The sequence below is a fragment of the Balaenoptera physalus genome, assembly GCF_965194825.1.
Source record: "Balaenoptera physalus genome assembly, chromosome: 7".
NCBI lineage: Eukaryota > Metazoa > Chordata > Mammalia > Artiodactyla > Balaenopteridae > Balaenoptera > Balaenoptera physalus.
The window spans coordinates 115,590,375-115,606,070 of record NC_138886.1 but is presented as its reverse complement, the minus strand read 5'-3'; the positions used below and the strand labels follow the sequence as shown (position 1 = coordinate 115,606,070).

The following is a 15,696-nucleotide window of genomic DNA, read 5'->3' as shown; positions in this document are numbered from 1 at the left end:
TCCCAGGAGGAAGCAGAACACCCCTCACCCCCTCCCTCCCCTACCCCCATCTGAACTGGAGTCCCCTGTCTGCCGTCAGAACTGATCCTAAGGCCAAGCTGTGGTTAGTGGGGGAAACACACGGTCTGGGGCAGGCCCCCCTGGGATACTCCCATCTGGTCTGGGAGACAGATCTGGAAGAACGTCTGTTTCTACTTCTCCTCTCTGAGCCTCAGTTTCCTCATCTGTAAGCTGGGGGTGCCCACATCTGCCCCACCGAGTGGCTGTGACGGTGTTGTGGCACGTGCTAGGCACTCAGTATGGGCCTTGCTGCTGGCAGCTGGAACTCAAGCCGCTGGTGGGTGGAGTGTAGGCTCTCAGCCTGCCGATACCGCTGCAAGGGGGTTCTCCTGCCCCCTCCACGCAGGCAAACTGCTGACAGCGGCGAAGCCACGTGGCCACGTTTGGAGGAAAACTGCCTTGGTTTCGGTTTTCTGTGTTTTCGTTTTGTTTTGTTTTTTGTTTTTTTAAAGTCTATTTGGGTTTGGTTTCGTCTAGGGTTTGGCCATCGCGTGTGCTTTGTTTCTACTTGCGGCAGGGCGGCTGCGCTGGTTCGGGTCCTGGCCGGGAACGAGCCGCTGGAAGGGCTTTAGGACCCGGAGCGCGTCTTCTGGCCTGGCGCGTCCCCGTCCCCGGAGCCGCGGGCGGAGAGACTTGAATGAGAGAGGCTGGAGGGGATCGCGACTGAAAGGCTCGCGGTGGAATAGCTCCGCCGTCGCCAGGCAACCGCCCTGACGCAACGCAAAAAAAAAAAAAAAAAAAAAAAAAAAAAAATCCCTTAAAAAAAAGAATAGTGCTGAGAATTCCCAGGAGCAAGAGAGAAAGGGAGGCAGAAGCCGGCTCAGCCTCGAAGCGGGGGCCTTGGGCTGCGGACGAGCGGGGAGCCCGCGTCGAAAGGAGGAGGCGGGGACCTCGGTGACACCCCTGGATTGGGCCTCGGAGCGCCCGGGAAGGTGGGTTTGCGGCAGGGCGGGGACGATCCCAGGTCTGGGGGCCGGACCGGGGGTGATGTGTCTGTGGCCGGTGGCACTGCCAGGGGAGGGGGCTCGGGGCGCCGCAGGTCCCCAGAGCTGGCAGTGGCGGGGAGCAGCCCAGTCCGGGGCTGGGGGAGCACGGACCCCAATGCGCCCTGGAGCGGACACCGCCCCCCCCACCAGCCCGCAGGAGATGAGGTCCTGCCTCACCCGCTCCTGGGGGCTCGCTCCCCTCAGGGGGAGCGGAACAGCTCGGCTGGACTCCATCTCCCATATCCTGGCTGGCCCCTTCCAGGGATAAGATCTGGGTGGAGATGTGAGGTTTGAGGTCTGAAAGGGAGGAGCCCCACTCAGTCTCTCCGGGTCTACTCCCAGACCGCTGGTCACCTCCAAGCCCACCTGGTCCCCTCTGCCTACTTCAGGCTCAACGATGTGGTTATCCCTGCCCCAAGGATGCAATCCCTAACTCAGGAGAAGTGACCCAGGGCACTTGGGCCCGAGGGTGCTCTGAAAGGCTGAGGCCAGTGTGATCAGAGGGAACTGTACAGCCAGAAGGGCCCCGGGGAATGAGAGGGTCAGCCCTGCGGCTGGGCACCCAGGTCACTGGGAGAAGGCGGGAAGGTCTGTGGCCTGAGGCCAGGGGGCAGGTGTCTCTGTGCACCAAGTCGGATTGGCTGTTCTGCTTTTTAAAAAATCCCTTATTGCTTGTATCTTTTTTTCATTCCCTGTCCCTCCGGAGAAGATCTGGAAGGTGGGTAGGTTCCAGGTCGGTGGATCACGGCCACTGTCTTAAACCCATAGGCGCGTTCTCCCAGATTAAGTTTCCACCAGCTCCCAGCGGTTCCTGGTGAATCCCAGGTGGAATGAGCCCAGATCCCACCAACAGGGCAATCCCCAAAGTGCCCGAGGGAGGCGTGGCTCTAAAGCAGCTTCCTTTCCGATGCCCCAGAGACAGTCCTGCCGCCCACCAGGCGGGATGGAGAGTGGAGAGCTGGGCAAAGTCCAGGGAGAGCAGAGGTGGCCTGACCGCGTCTGCAGGGTGGGAGCTTCTGCTAGCGGAGTTTTAAGGGGCCTGGCAAAGCAGCCGCAAGCTGTTCTCAGAGAGCATGACGATGAGGGCTCTTCTTTCCTGAGTGCACTTGCCAGTCAGGCACTGCTTGAGAACCCTTCACACCCTGCGGTCATTTGATTCCCACAATCACCCTTTGAGGGAACATTATACCCCCGTTTTGCCAATGGGTCTCCGAGAGATTCAGTAACTTGGTGCAGCTCACGGGGCTGGTGAAAAGAGCAGAGAGATTCAGCCAACGTGCTGACTCCTAAGGCAGTGCTCTCAAAGGAAGGCTGCTTTTGGACATCTGAGCAGAGAGGCCAGAGAGGGGGAAGAAACCAGTCAGACCCAGACCAAAAGACAGCTGGGGGGCGGGGCTTGTCCTGTGACCTGGGGACATCCCTGGCACCTCGAGGGCCCTGCGGAGCCAGGAGAGCAGCCAGGCTCTGCCTTCGACCTGGCTGGCTTCAGCCCTGCTCCCCGGAAGCCGAGAGAGAGAAGGGTCCTCCCTCACCCCCCTTTTCCTCCTTGAAGACCCCCAACTTCTCATGCACTCGCTCCTGTCTTGTCCTCCCAATTACATGCATGGATTTCCACTAAATTAGCAGTCCCACCTCCGTGTCTGCCCGCTTGGTCTCCTTCCAATACGGACTCTGGCAGGGAAGTAAATTAAGGCAGCGCCTAACTATTGCTGAGAGACACCCACCGAGCCCCAGGCCAGCGAGGACGAAACTGCTTGTCGAGCTCCTCAGCCACACACGCAGGCGGCTTTCTTCAGGTGAATTTTGCCCATGGACAACTCCCTCAGCCCCACAGGAGCGTCTGGAATTCCCAGAACCCTCTGGGAGCTGCGCTCTCCCCGGCAATCGCTCTTTGCCTGCCTGGGGCATAGAGCTATTTGCAAAGGTGGAAGATGAATGATAATCGGAGCAGCTTGCTCCCTGGCTTGTAGACTAGGGGGACAGAGTTCTCACTCACGAATTGGAGACCCTCTAGGATTAACCAGGATGGCTCTTAATAGGTGCACGTACCCTGGGATTTGGACTGGGGCGAGGAGAAAGGAAGGAAAGGCAAATTCTGAAGAAGACCTCGAAGAGGCGAGCATGGGCTAAATGGAGGGCAGTGGGCATGCGGACCCGGAAGGATCTGGAGGTGGGCAAGGGGTGTAGAAGGAGCTTTGCCATCAGCCTGTAGAGTTTGAGCTGCCACAGGGGGTCAAGTTGCCGACAAGAGTTAGGAAGACTGCAAATGTCAGCTTCTACGTGGCTAGGACAGCTGCCCTGGTGCATGAAAGCCCGGTGCTTCCCCACTCTGCCCCCCAGCCCCTCCACGCTTGTCTCTGGAGAGGTGTGGGAGCGGAAGGAGAGAAATGGAGAGGAGAAGTTACAAGTGTGCGCTGCCCCACTCCCGGCTCCTTTCCTCCTGAATGCTACCCGACGGTCCCCCCCCAGCTATGCTCGCCCATGAAAAGCTCCTTAAGGAAGGGAACGCAGAGCACAGCAGCTGGCCTCCCTGCGGGCACACCCCTCCAGGAAGGTGGGGGGGCAGTGAGCTCCCCAGCGTCAGGGGCCGCTTCACTCCTGGCCCCTGCCCAGCAGCCTTGGCAGAGCCCTGGGGAGGGGTGGGGTTCAGCTTCTCCCAGGGCACAGACTGAGCTCCCGCTTCTTCAAGGCCGTCTCTCCAGTATGGCCAGAAATTCCCCTCGGGTATCCTGATCCACATGTGGGAGCTGGTCGTGGGTTCCCAGAGACTTTGTCATAGGGCTCGTCCCTTGGGACCTGGAAGGCCCAGCCCAGAGCCGATTTCCAGGTACATAATGGGCCCAGATGGTGACCTCCACAGAGGCCACAGCTCAGGGCCCACTGAAGGCTGAGCTGTGTTTCCTCATTCCAGGAAGCCAGCAGGGCCTGAGTGTGAGCCGGGCACTTCAGCCGCAGAAGGCCAGCTGGGGTGGTCCAGGGTGATGAGTGTGCAGGAAGGTTCTAGATCAGGATCCTTGAGCGGGAGGCCACTTCAGGCCCTGGTCGCCCCTGTCCATCATCAAGTTAAAGTGACACTATCTCCCTCGTCCTGTGAGCATTTCCATGTGCCTCACCCAGGGGACACCGCCTTACTGTACACTGTCCTACTAGTTTGGTCCAAACTCTTAGGTTCTGTTGTGTTGTTGTTTGTTTACTTGTTTGATGGCAGCCACTGACAACTTTGAGGAAGGTGAGAGCAAACCTCCCTATCAGGCCGGATGGAAATAAGCCTCAGACTGAATTCTGCCACACACCTAGACATTTTTTGAACACTGTTTATTTGCCAATGGGTCCAGCAGAGTTCACACGGCGTGTTCTGCGGGCTCAGTGAAGTCATAGCCATCTGTCTCTCTAGGAGCCCCGACCATATCTCCCCCCGAGGTCTCACCAGATGCTTTCACTCTGCTCCTTCAGGAGTCAAGAGTGTCTCAAAATTCGTTTGGCCCGCATATCTTGAATACCTCTGTTTTCACCTAGGAGAATGCGCTTCTAACGTTTACTCTGCCCGTTCTCAAATGTCTAGTGCTGAGCGGTAAGAAAGACAGCCAAGCGCTTCCCAGAGCCCCCTCTGCAGAGGGGACCCTACACCAGGCTGCCAGTGCCAGCCGGGGTTGGGGTGTCCCTCGTTGAATGCGGCTGGCTGCAGCTGGCCCGCTGATACCACACAGAACATCTCATGTCTGTGAAGGGTTTTAAGATCAATCATTGACATCCCACCAAGGAAGCAAGACAATGGCCCTGTCCTCAAGGAGTGCAGTGTTTGATCAGAGCTGCCGACGAGAAAAGACCACTCGTGCAGCCCAGAGTCCTGGACAGACAACAGAGTGATGTCCTGCGCATTCTGGAGTGCACAGAAACATGTGGGCTAACTTTAGTGGTTCTGCAGCCAAGGAGCGGTCCAGCCAAGTGCTGTCATGGGCAGGAGGTGACCGTCCTGTTAGAGGCCTAACTAAGAATTCACATACACTCTATCTCTTCGGATCCTTCCAAGGCTTTGCAGTTGATTCCACTATGATCCCAAGGTCATAGAATTTAGTAAGTCGCCGGGCTGGGCTATCAACCCACGTCCACCAACACCCATCCCTGCCCCATCCTTAACCTGCTCCATCTCTTTCTCCGGCTCCCGATTCCTACCCTCTGTGAAGTGTGAACCCAGGCAGCTCAGCAGCCCAGCTACGTTCAGCGCAACTGACCTGAGAAGGGAGCAGGGGCACACACCCTACTTTCTGTTCTCCTTGGGCCCCAGAGGGGGTGCAGGGCTGCACTTTGGATGAGCTGCAGACAGAGTTGGAATGGCCCCTCTCTCCCACATCCTTACGACGGGCCCTGCCCAAACACAGGGCAACTCTGAGGGCCCTCCAACCCCCTGAGAGGTCAGCACGCCCAAACAGACTATGCAGGTGAGGTGACCTACATAAGTGAGTGAAACTTCTTAGGAAGTCCTTGCCAAACCATTGGGCTCTGGAACTTTCGATGCAGAGTAAAACAGAAAGCCAATCGTCCCAACAGTCTCCCATTTGAGCCGGAGCTGGTTGCTTCTGCATATTCGAAGTTGGAGCCCGTTATTCTGCGGACTCGGACAGTCCTAACTCTGCCTTGGATGGGGGCCGAGACAAATGCCAATTAGGAGGCACTTGGGTGGGGCGGACGTACCCCACGGGGGAGGATGTATGGCCCCAGCATCTTTAGCTGTGAAATGGTGCCTGAGTTTCGCTCAGCTGTGAAACGTTCCCTGTTCTTAGAGCCAGAGCACCCGCCCGAACTGCCTTCTGCTTTGATCTCTGCAAATTGCTTTAAAGGCCACTCTGTGTCTGCTTTCTCCGCCCTAATCCCCGTTGCCATGGCCTTTGGCCAGAAGAGTCCTGCGGTCACATGCAGCAGTTGGCCGGCGGCGACAGGCTGCCTCTCCCATCCTGAGCATCTGCCTTGTCAGGGTTCTCACGGAGGAGAATCTCTGCCTCGGACTCTGCATTTCCCATGACTCATCCCCCCACTCCCCCCGCGGGACCCTCCGATTCTCAGGCACCTTTCTCCCGGCCTGTCGGGGTGGAGCAGCCCTTTCCCAGGGCCTCGCGGCCTTGGGAGGGACACGGCGGCGACGCCGGGTGACCCGGCAGGCCCCCCGCTCCTTTCAGCGAGGCAGTAAATTAGATCTGTGGCTCCTGGGAGCCAGGGCCTCTTCCCGACCCACAGGGACGCACAACTCTTTCTTGGCGGTTTTCTCAGCCACCTCTTTCACTGGGCGAAAACGATAGGGAAGTTCTCCCCATCCCCAGCCTCGCGGCAGGAGGCCCGCGCGCAGTTCTCTGCGGCAGGGAGCAGGGCCCATCAATTATTCAACGTGGACCGAGCACTTTGTGCAGAGGCCTTAACAAGTATTTTTATAGACTCTTGTCTCACGAGGTCCCAGAGAGACAGAGCAAGGTTTCTAGACAATGCAAGCTGCACTTGGAGTGCGAAGACGCTGGTCTAAGCCCAGCCAGCTCCCCGAACAGAGCTGTGTGACCCCAGGCAAGCCTTGCAACGTCTCTGGTTTGTGATTTCTCTGAGGTCTAACTCTCAGGAAAGCCGCTCCAGCCCAGGCCATCGAAAGTGGGGAAAACGTTTGTAAACTGCAGTGTGATTTCCTAATGTTTGTGATTGCTCCTGTGATTCCAGGTGTGGACGCGGGAGCTCTGAGTGATAAGCTGAGCCATGGCCATTAGCACAGGACGTTGCAAACCGAACTTCACCGAGAGGAACGCCTGAGAGAACGCTGGTGAGTGGGTTCCTGTGCCCCCTGTCCCCTGTGGGTGCGATTCCATGACGAGGTGACAACCCCAACGGGTGCTGTGGTCTAGGCTCTGTGCTTATTGGGGAGGAAGGAAGTGTCAAGGCTGTTCCACCCAAACCATGCATTTCACAGGGGAGAAAAAGAGCCCTGAGGGGAAGTGAGTGGCCGCAGTCACTGGGCTGGGGGTGGGCATGGGGTCCCTGGAGCTGACGCCCCGGTCAGGGACTCCTGTTTCCCACCCGGGTTGGGCCTGTCCAAAACGGTGGCCCCATTCCCCTTCCCTAGCAGCAGTGCTGGGACTCCTGGAGCAGGCAGTGGGGGAGTGAGAATCGCAGCCCCCCGGGCCTCTCACCCCCGGTATAGAGGGCTGTAGAATGAGGTGGTGTTTGAACTAGGCTCAGAGACTCATCAAATGCAAACCTGAGGCTACGGGGAAAGGCTAAAACATCAAGTTGAGACCAGTCTCCCAAACCACCCCGGCCCCCCACTCAGACTCGCTAGAAACATTCTGACCTTGAAGCTGCAGGAGGTCTTCTACTGGGCAGGAAACCATCTGGAGGTGTGAATTTGTTCACTAACTCACAGCACCGCCATCCTCAGCATTTATTGAACGTCTGCTGTTTGCAGAGCCCTGTGCTCAGGACACAAAAGAGAAAGGAATGCGCTTCCCATCGAGGAGCTAGACAGTGGTCAGGGAGCCAGACACTCCCACGGTTCAAGGTCATACAGACCAGGGTGCCGTGTGCGTGACAGAGGCCAATGCTGGAAGCAGTCAGAGAATGGCCTGGAAGGTGGGGTATCCTGGAGGGGTTTGGCCAGCCCTCAGATGAGCTTCAAAGCAGAGCTGTAGACCCAGTGAGAAGGGAGTTCCCCGAAGGGCCTGTGATGGACAAAGGGATAAAACCGACTGCCCAGAAAGTCCTCCTTCTTTCATTCATCCAATCACTCATTCATTCATCCAACAAGTTTACTGAGCACCTACTATGTGCCAGGCACTGTTCTGAGTGCTAGGATCACAGCAGTGAACAAGGGAAAGTCACTGCCCTCAGGGGACTTACATTCAACGTGTAACATCCTAGTTCTGTGAGTGAGGAGAGCTATGAAGAAAAAGGAAGCAGGGACATCTCAGTGGGCTGGTCAGAGCTGGTCTCTGTGGAGGTGACGTGTGAACGGCTGCGTGAGATCAGGGAGAAGCCAGTTGATGGAGCAAGGCATGAGGGCGGGAGCACAGCCTCAGGCTCTTAGAGGAAATGGCTGGAGTCTCACAATGGTTTGTGGCAGGAGGAATGATCCAGGCAGCAAACGGGTGGCTTCCAGGAAGTGGAAAGCGGAGGGCTCTCCTGGTGGCAGCTCGCAGCCCCTGCGGGCGTGCCTTCCCCTGAGGGGTACATCACCGGTGCATGGGAGGAACCCAGGTACCACTCCACTTCCCTCACTAGCATCCCAGAGCACACACGCAACAATAAAGCCCCCCCGCCCCACACACACACACCCCACACGCACACCCCCCATCCCAGCTCAGTTTGCCCCCGCTGTGCACGCACAGTTTGTACCCAGGGTCCTGTCTCTGCACCATGCCTTCCCCCCCCACCCCCATCTCTGGCACTCCCAACACCAGCTCTGACCAAGACCTGGAATAAAGATGAGCTGGGAAAGATGATCTGTGAAGGGCCAGACCAGCGGGTGTCCCCTCCTGCTTCGGTCACCATGGCAACCTCAGAGGAGGCGAGAAAACACGTTCTCTGGCAGCTCCTGGAAGCGCCCTGGTGACCGTGGGCCGCAGGGCTTTGTCCCCCAGCCTCTCAACCCCGGTCGTTAGGGCTCCCGTGTGTCTACAGAACACAGATGGGATTTCACAGCCTCCATCGGCCACCGGAGGTCAGTCCTGAGGCCCAGCCCTGCGCGCTCAGTTTAAGATAAACATCGGGGTTTTATGATTAAACCTAAAAAAGCCTGCCTCGTCCCAGCTCCACCTCCTTGTCCCAGACCTACTGACCTGTCACCCACCTGGAACGAAGAGGGACTCACTGCTTTAGAAAAGGAAAGCAAAAGGTTCAGGTGTGAGCCGTGGCCTGAGCCACCCTGAAAGCTTGTAAGACGCAGTGCAGACGCTGGAGCCCTTTCCCCCCTCTCTGTCCTCAGCCCGGCGGTGGCTGCAGGGTGGACGCTGCAACACCTCATTTCGAAAGAGGGGCCGGCTGAGACCCAGACAGGCGAGGCAAGGTGACTCCCCAAGTCTCAGGGCTCCCGCCGGAGAGGGGCTCCGGTCCCAGAGGACAGACCCGCAGCCCGGGAAGCAGGGGTCCCCTTTGTCCTCAGCCCTGGCAGCCCCTGAGCCACTCTCAGGTCACGGCCTGTGGGTAGAAGGTGGGGATGCGTGGCCCTGCCGAGAGCTGGCAGGCGGGCCTGGCCCGGCTGAGGCCACCGTGGGTGCCGTCCCTCCCTTCCTGCAGCCCCTGCTCTCAAGACGCTGGGCGGCCCCCGAGCCCTGGGCCCGAGTCCCTCCAGTGAGCGTTTGAGGCCTGGTGACACATGTAACACACCCACAGAGCGGCTCTCTTTGGGGGACTGATGGGTCGGGCTCATCAGCCAGGGGCCTGAGGCCCACAGAGGTAGAAAGCAGATGAGCTGGGGCAGCAGCAAGCGCGGCAGTGGACACAGAGCCAGCGGCCCTGCCCTCACACCCCCTGCCCCGGGGAGTGGGCCCCGCTGCTGGCTCTGTGTCCTGCGGGGACATTTCTGCAGTGAAGAGTCGGCTACGCTGTGGCTGAGGCCCTCCCGGGATCTGAATTTCCTCAGCAAGGCAGGCCTGGCAGGGGTGGGGGGGTGTCTTAAGGGTCCGTTCCTGCCTTTACCAACCCCGCCCGCGCCCCCTGTGTGTTACCCGCTGCTCTGCTGCTGCGGGCCAGGGCCGGGCTGCACAGCGAGCCGGGCCTCACACGCGTGTGCAAAGCAGTCTGCGCTGCGTGTATCACCAAGCCTAAACCCAGAGCGTGTCAGCTTATGCATGAGGACCCACGGGTGGCACTTCTGCTGGAAGGAGCGGCATACGTGTCAATTTATCCCTGTGGAAAACTGTTACTACATCCTCATCAAACGTTGCCTGTAGTAGACCGTAATTTAAGAAACATATCAGGGACTTCCCCGGTGGTCCAGTGGTAAAGAATCCGCCTTCCAATGCAGGGGACGCGGGTTCCATCCCTGGTCGGGGAACTAAGATCCCACCTGCCGTGGGGCAACTAAGCCCACGCGCCACAACTGCTGAGCCCATGTGCCACAACTAGAGAGAGAAAACCCCCATGCCACAACTAGAGAGAAGCCCACGCGCCGCAACGAAGATCACGCGTGCTGCAATCAAGACCTGACGCAGCCAAAAATAAATAAATAAATATTTTTTTTAAAAAAAAGACAAGAAACATATCAACTATGAATGCAGATGGACTCTTAGTAAAAGCTTCTTTGAGTCCACAATGGGCATCCACTCTCTGGTTCTCAATTGGAGGTGGCACCCTCTAAGGGACACGTGGAGATGGGGGGACGAGCCTCTTTTGGTATTCAGGTTGTTTTATGACACTGCTTAGCTCTCACGTCATATGCTTTGCCTTCCCAAACGAACTGTATGTTCCCCCTCATTTCAGTCAGCGCTCTTGGTTATAAGCAACAGAAAGCAGTGTTATCGTAAGGTGTACACAGAATTGGCAGGAGGTAGAGACCCAAGAGAGAAAACAGGCAGAATTGGGGCAGCTCAGAAAACCGAGAGGCGAGAGGGCCCGTAGTGATCTGTCTGAGACCCACTCATCGGGGCACTAGGTTTTTATTCACACAAACACCCCCGCCCGGAACACTTCTGACACCAGATGTGTGAGTTTCCCACCCCAAACGATCCTCCAGTTCTCTGCAGACACCAACTGGGTGTTCTACGATTTAACTCAATTTTGATGCTATCCACGTAAAGGTAGTGTCAGATCCCACAAGTTAAGGGCTCAGTCCCACAAGACTGTCCGCCACTTCACACACCAATTGCAAGTCCCATGTTGTCACCTGAACTTCTGACCAACTGGCTGTAAACCAGGAATTGCCCACAACCCCTTCCTCAGATTCAGTCATCTGTTAAATTGCTCACAAAACTCAGGGAAGCATTGAGTACTTGTATTTACCATCCACATGAAGAGGTCCACAGGGGGAGGGGTGCAGAGCTCCCGTGCCCCCTCCAGGCGTGCCATCCCCCCAGCACCTCCACGTGCTCACCAACCTCATTGGTGGTTGGCGATTAGGTCAACCTCCAGCCCCTCTCTCCTCCCCAGAGGTCAGGGATGGGGCTGGCAGTTACAACCCTCTCATCACGGGTTGTCTCCCCTGGCAACCAGCCCCCATCCTGAGTGGTTTCCAACAGTCACCTCATTAACATAAACTCAGGTGTAGTAGAAGGGGGCCTCTTATTAATAACAGACGACCCTCTCTCCACCTGAATGCCCTGGAGCTGTTTCAAGAAGTGGGAAGAAAACCGAGATACTCTAACAAAAACTACCCTTATTGCTTTCATCATGTAGAAAATTACAAGAGTTTTAGGAGCTCTGTGTCAGGAACCAGGGATGGAGACCAAATACATATTTCTTATTATATTACAATATTACCCTCCCACAGTCCTTCAGTAAGGATGGTTTGCCTAAGATGATGCCAGGTCCCCTGCACTTGACATCTTCCTCCAAGGCTCAACGTCCCTCCATCCTGGCCTCACATGCCCCAGACTCAGAATCCTGGGCCTGAGCATCTGATTGGCCAAGCTCAAGTCTCATGCTCAACTGTCAACAAGTATCCACTGTGTCATTTTATGTTCTTTGTCCAGCACACGCTTATGTTGGTTCCAAATGTCAGGAACCCGGTTCAAAGTAGGAGGATATATAAAGGCTCTATAATCAAGGTCAGGTGGAACTGCTTCCCACAGGGCCCAGCTGAGGGCCTCAAGCTATCTCATCTGCGTGGCTTCGTTTGCTAGGCAGACCCTCTCCCTGCGGTGAGCAGCGGGGCCACGGCCGGCTCCTGGGTGGTTCTGACACAGCCACCCAGGGGGGGCTCTGATGGGCCAGTTTGAGTCATGTGGCCACCCTGAGGCGAGAGCTGTGACTTCCTCACAGGAGACAGAGATGCTCCTTCCAGGGGAGGCAGGGGACACTGGGCATAAGTCACCTCACCTCACGACGCTGGACCTGGAGGAGGCGGCCGAGCTGTCCCTCTCCGTGTGCCAGCTCCCAGTCCTGCCACCTGATGCAGGGTCTCCTCGGGCCTCACAGCCTGTGTCCAGGCGCCCGAGGTCAGGGCAGGTCTCGTGCGGACAGGCGGGGAAGCCCGGATCCCCTCTGCCTCGCTGAGCCCATCCAGATGCGGGGGCAGAGGCATCTGTGCCCTTTGCTTGTTCACTCACGAACATTTAAAGAGAGCAGCTTGGCCCCTAAGGGGTGCAGAGCCTGGTCCTCGCCCTCTTGAAGCTCAGAGCCCGACAGAGGAGACCATGGAGAAAGTTCCTGGTAGAAATGCTGTGGCCTGAGAGGGCCGCTGAGCCCAGCGTTACGAGCCAGCCCGGAGCCGGACTGCAGGGTTTCGAATCCCACCTTCGCACTTAGTTCTGTGACCCCGGGCAAGCTACTCAGCCTCTCTGTGCCTCAAGTCTCCTCATCTGGGTCACGGAGACAAGAATCATATTGCCTCGTGGGGGCATTGTGAGGATTAAATGTGTTCGTGCACATTAGCTCTTAGAACAATGCCTGGAATGACCCGCTCTGAGTAAGCGTCAGCTAATATTGTTGGGATGACATAATTGTTTCCCCGATGTGGTCTCGTTGCATCCCGGGGGCACACACAGCCTGGGCAAGTCAAGGAAAACTTGAAGGGGAAAATTCCTGAGAACTGAGGCAGAGAAGGGAGGGAAGGGCATTCTAGGCTGAGGGAACAGCTTGTGCAAAGTCACGGGGGCCGTGACAGGGCCTGGTACTCAGTGTTGGAAGGATTGCGTATCATGGAGAAGAAACGAGAACCCCGTACTGGAAGGAGCAGGCCCGAGCCTGGGGATCCAGACAGGGAGACTTCGAGTTTCTTAGGAAAACGTAGGGCAAGAGGGAGGGAGGGAGTGTCCCTTGAGAGAGGGAGGGAGAGACAGAGAGAGTGAGACAGAGAATGGGCCAGCGCATCCTTCCCTGCCCTCGGAGCCCATCTAGGAAGTGGGTTTGGAAGTTGTCCAAGTGGACGGATTAGGTCATGATGAGATAGGGTGTTGGCCGAATGACGGGGCTGCGCCCACCTGGCTCCCCCAGCAGCTGGGGGAATTAGCTCATGGCTGGCACGGCAATCTGCGTGGCAGCAACGGTGCGCCCAGAGCGACCCAGGAGCATGTTTGAACAGCAGTCCTTGTGTGCTGCGTGGGTCCCGAGTGCTGGCACGTTGCTGCTGCAGGAAGGCTGACGTGCCCCCGGGGGTTGTCTTCTGCTTCAGGAATTTGGTGTTCCCCTGCAGCCCGGTGGCCTGCCTGGCGGGGCATGCCTGGGCCTGGTCGGATTACCATCTGGCCTTGTTTTTCCGGATGCCTCAGGCCCCAGGTCTGGCAGCATCCTGTGGCTTCCCTCCTCGGGCTCTCTGCCTTTGCCATGTCCCCAGTGAGTGTCACTTTGTCTAGGGCTTACTGTAGACCAGGCACTGTGAAGGACTCGATATTTGTCACTTTATGTAATATTCAAAATGACCTGTGAGGTTGATGTTATTACCCTGGGGCTGTGGCTTTGTGAGCCAGGGACCTGGGCAGCCCACAGGCCGCTTGAAAATCTTTTTTTTTTTTTTAATTTATTTATTTTATTTATTTATTTTGGCCGCATTGGGTCTTCGTTGCTGCGCGTGGGCTTTCTCTAGTTGCGGCGAGCAGGGGCTGCTCTTCGTTGCAGTGCGCGGGCTTCTCATTGAGGTGGCTTCTCTTGTTGCAGAGCACGGGCTCTAGGCGCGCAAGCTTCAGTAGTTGTGGCTCGCGGGCTCAGTAGTTGTGGCACACGGCTCAGTAGTTGTGGCGCACGGGCTTAGTTGCTCCGCGGCATGTGGGATCTTCCCGGACCAGGGCTCGAACCCGCGTCCCCTGCACTGGCAGGCGGATTCTTAACTACTGCGCCACCAGGGAAACCTGAAAATCTTTTTAGTTAGTACTTTTTAACGAGGCACCCTGATTGCATTTTGCACCAGCTCAGCAAATTGCATAGCTGGTCCTGGTTCTCCCCACTTGTCAGGAGAAGACACAGAAGCACAGAGTGGTCATGCCCAAGATCACAGAACTGGGACCCTGGGGGGCTGACCCCAAGGCCTATGCCCGGTAGTAGAAAGAGGCTGACCCGAGTCCCTCAACCTTCCCAGCCTCGATTTTGCCATTCTCGAAATGGGGTGACCCCTCCTGCTTCTCGGGGCAGCTCTGAGGCTGGACAGAGAGGACATGCACACTCGCTAAAGCTCAGCCGATCAAGGATCAGCGCCGCTGATTCTCAGCGCACTGGCGTTCCCGCCAGTGTTTCCAAGCCATCCTGACGCCTTCTGTGCAGGTCTTCTCTGAACTGATTTAGAAACCACTAATTAAAATAAGCTCCCCCCGCCCCCCGCCCCCTGCCCAGGAGGCAGCTACAAGAAAGCAGTCGTAGCTGTCCCCTCCACGCTGCCCCCTACCCCGCGGCGCTGAAGGAAGGCCCTTCCTAACAGGTCCTCCCTCCCTCTGCAGGCAGGGTGCAGGTGGCGGAAAGGGGGAGGGAGACAGACATCCCAGAAGCTTCTTCTGCTCACAAATCTCAGGGCTCATCTGCGACTAGATCCTCTCCAAAAAGCTTCGCTGGAAATAACCAGCGCTCCTGGTCAGTGGAGGACGCCCTGTAGGTTAAAACCACCCCGGCACACTCCAAACAGACTCTCGCACCTCAGCAAAGAGGCAGACAGAGCCTGGGAGGGGCCCCAGACTGCGGCTAATAGGTCTTTAGATTTGGAGAGATTCTTAAGAAGCCTGTGTGACGGTGAGGCCGCACAGAAGACCCCCATGAGAATACCCCAGATTTGCAGGGCATGCTAAGCCTGCAGAGGGTACATACAAACCTTAGTTCTGCCACTCTCCCAAACCTAGGAGGTTGGTATTATCACCCCCATTTTACAGGCGAGAAAACTGAGGCTCAGCAAGCCTGGCAGCACCTACGGCTGGACCATCTGATCCCAAGTCTAGTGTTTCTGTCTCAAGGTCACTTGGGGAGCTTTAAAATATGCTGATGCCTAAGTCCGGCCACAGACTTCCTGAATCAGGACCCCTGGGATGGCCATGGGACTTGTGTTTGTGGAGGTTCCTCATGGGATTCTCATGCGTGTGGCTGGAGGCAAGAGCTAGGTTTCTGTGCTGTCGGTTGGGGTGGAAGATTTCTTCTCATTCCCGGGGCCAGGCGCAGAGCATCCCTCTGGTCAGATGCCACTGCAGGAAGGGGTTGCAGGAACCATCCAGAAAGACAGCAAGCTCAGCTCTTCTTGAGTAGCTCCAAGCCTCAGTGAGAGAGGAGCCCACAGTCTCCCTTGTGGCCCAGCCTGCCCACCATCGCCCCACACCTGGTCCCCATCACCCCAGACAAGCAATCACAACTCTTAGTTTCAGCTTTTCTCCTCAGGCACACACAAGTCAATAAAAATCTCTTCCTTCCCCGCCTTTTCCACACCAAGGGCGGCATCCTCTCCAGGCTGCGAATATATATTTTGTTTCATGTACGCTTTATCTTGGACATTGTTCCAGACTGATTCAGTCTTTTTCACGGCTGCACGCCCTCAGCACAGATTTTTAAAGCTCAC

General features: G+C 57.0%; 2 protein-coding genes across 3 annotated transcripts in view; one reads left to right on the top strand and one right to left on the bottom strand.

Moving 5' to 3' along the window:
- Positions 1-15,696, bottom strand: part of GATA4 (GATA binding protein 4) — a 343,627-nt gene that overhangs the window by 271,036 nt on the left and 56,895 nt on the right. The gene's annotated exons all lie outside the window — the stretch shown is intronic.
- FAM167A (family with sequence similarity 167 member A) overlaps positions 419-15,696 on the top strand; it is a 42,036-nt gene continuing 26,758 nt past the window's right edge. For both annotated transcript variants that reach the window (XR_014265680.1, XM_082469291.1), the window contains exons 1-2: positions 419-992; positions 6,744-6,843. The gene's annotated coding sequence lies outside the window, so the exon portion shown is untranslated. The remainder of the gene's footprint in view (positions 993-6,743; positions 6,844-15,696) is intronic.